This window comes from Penaeus japonicus, unplaced genomic scaffold, assembly GCF_977035675.1.
Source record: "Penaeus japonicus unplaced genomic scaffold, GWHDUDI00000001_assembly GWHDUDI00000035, whole genome shotgun sequence".
Lineage (NCBI taxonomy): Eukaryota > Metazoa > Arthropoda > Malacostraca > Decapoda > Penaeidae > Penaeus > Penaeus japonicus.
The window spans coordinates 22574413-22576912 of NW_028234437.1; positions in this window are offsets into that span (position 1 = coordinate 22574413).

Here is a 2500-nt window from a genome sequence, read left to right on the forward strand (position 1 = left end):
CTTTCATTATTTTCATTTTTAAAACTTGATTTTTTTTTCGTTTCAGGATTTTCATTCTTGATGCTGTTGATCTTCTTCCGAAGGTGCTTGCAGTTGTCTTGAAACACTCGTAGACACTGAACCACTTTTTTTTTCTTTTTTTTTCACTTTTTTTCCAATAACTTTTTTTTATATCATTATTATAGTGGCAATATACTAGCGCTGGCCCCCGTCCAGCACCCGGCTGTACCGAAGCCGCCGCAAATACTGTCCTCTTGTGTGTGGACGACATGTATATGGGGAAAAGTAAAATCCGACAGCCACATGTTTTGCATTCCTTTTCTTCTCACCTCTGTTGGTAATCTAGCGGCTACAGCGTGAAGAGAAAAGGAGTACACCACGTCTTGTTTGAGCCGGTCAAAGGAATTCGTCGGCAGCCCCATAGGATCTCCGTTCCGGTTAGTGTGTGTGTGTGATATGTGCAAAGAAAAAAACTCCTCCTGGATGGGTTAAACATGCCGCAGACGTCGTAACAAGCGGGGCATGTTTATTGGACGAGAGTATTATAGACGTCATGGGGGAAGTTGGGACTAGTGATTGGACGAGAGATTGCTGACGTCATGGGAGATGGGACAAGTGATTGGACGAGAGATTGCTGACGTCATGGGAGATGGGATAAGTGATTGGACGAGATATCACTGACGTCATGGGAAGCGGGAACAGGTAGTTGGACAGTCAGTGGCGTTCTTGAAATGATATCTAAGTAGGTTTCTTACTAACTACAGGCTATGTTGTGTATTTGTGAGTATTGAGAGTATTCAGAAATAGGCTTAGGAAATACGGGCGGTCTAGAATAATAACAATACTATCATTACAAGATTAAATAGACTAAGCCACACTTGAACCATTGAATAGATAATAAGGATCTACAGGTTCAAAAAACAAACTTATATAGTAAATCCATATAACAAAACAGATTCAACTTCTTAATCATTAGTAACAGTTGGCATTACACTAGGCGCGAGGGCAGAACAGCCACTCTACAAAAGATATGTGATCAAAAAAGAAACGGGAAAAGGAAGAGAGAGAGTAAGAGAGAGAATAAACAACAACGACGGACGCCGGCCAGCGAAAAATATGAACAGCTTCTGGCCAGCGCACCGCTCACTAATCTACACCGAGCCGTTCGTCTGTTCCTTCAACAAAGTGAGGCCTGTGCACTACGTTTCGTCAACGCTTGGTTATCACAATAGGTATCAGAACCTGGGAGACTGTGGGAGATGTGCGGCACCGCTTGGCACCCTCTCGAGAGAAAAAAATATATATTTAGAAAAACAAAAACAAAAACATATTGTGTCGAAGGGCACACGCTTGATCAGCCTTAACTCCTGAAACTTATGCTAGACAAAGTGATAAACAATGTAGTCTTATGTCCTTGATGGAGGCCAAGGCGGACGATGGCCTCCAGGACTAAAAATTAGCATATGTTTACCTCTACAGTTAGAGCCAAAAAAAAAAAAAAAAAAAAAGACCTGTACGTGGTATAGCTTTGATTATAAAGATCTAAAGATCATTATAAATTATTTATACATCTATCTATCTATCTATTTTTGATTTTCATTTGGTAAAAGTGACTTTCTATTTTTTTTATCTTGTCTCTCTTAGATCTATGGCAAAAAGGTATAAAAGAAGGACAAATCCTTACATGTATGGTTGGTCCGAGACACCTAGAAGGAACAGGAGACTTTCTTGAGTTTTAGTTCCTTTCCGGACCTCGAATTATGTTCAAGAGAGACTTTAGACATACAAGGTCAAGGACGAGAGAGGGCGAAAGGTCACAGCTTTCCCCTTGTCCAAGAAAGAACATTCTAAAAATATTTTTATTCCCACGTCAGGTCTGGATATTAATTTCACTTTTTTGACTCTAAGTTCTACATCAGTTTCAAACATTAAGGTAACAGGAATACAACATCGGCCCTTAAACATGGACACACGGAGAGACAGTCTAAAAGGGGTTGGAGAGTCCAAGACGATAGGTACACTAAGTGAGTTCAATGCTAAAGTACGAGACTAAGAGAGATAGGCAGAGAAACAGAGAGATACGAAGACTTGCGAATTACGGTGAACAGTGCGCTCTACGTTACGAAAGTGAACAACTTATATCAGTGAACAAAGCGGTGAGTGCAACAAGGGCGGTTTTAAGGTTCCGTGGATTCAAGGATTTTTTTGTCTTCTATTTTGATTTTTTTTTTTTTTTGGCTGGTGACGTCATTTTCTTTGAAGGGGAGAGGACGAGGGAAGGTGGGGGGTTAGGGGGGAGTCGGGGGGGTACGGTGAAGTGTGATTACTTTAGCAACAACGAAACAACGTCCAACTACATACAGGAGCAGTGCACGGGGTAAGGAATTGGAAAGTATAAAGGCATAAGCAACGCAAGCAAAGGGTAAAAAATAGGGGGGGGGGGGCAGAGCAATAGCGATTTATGCACAAATACTGATGCAAAAATAGGAGCGTGATTGCG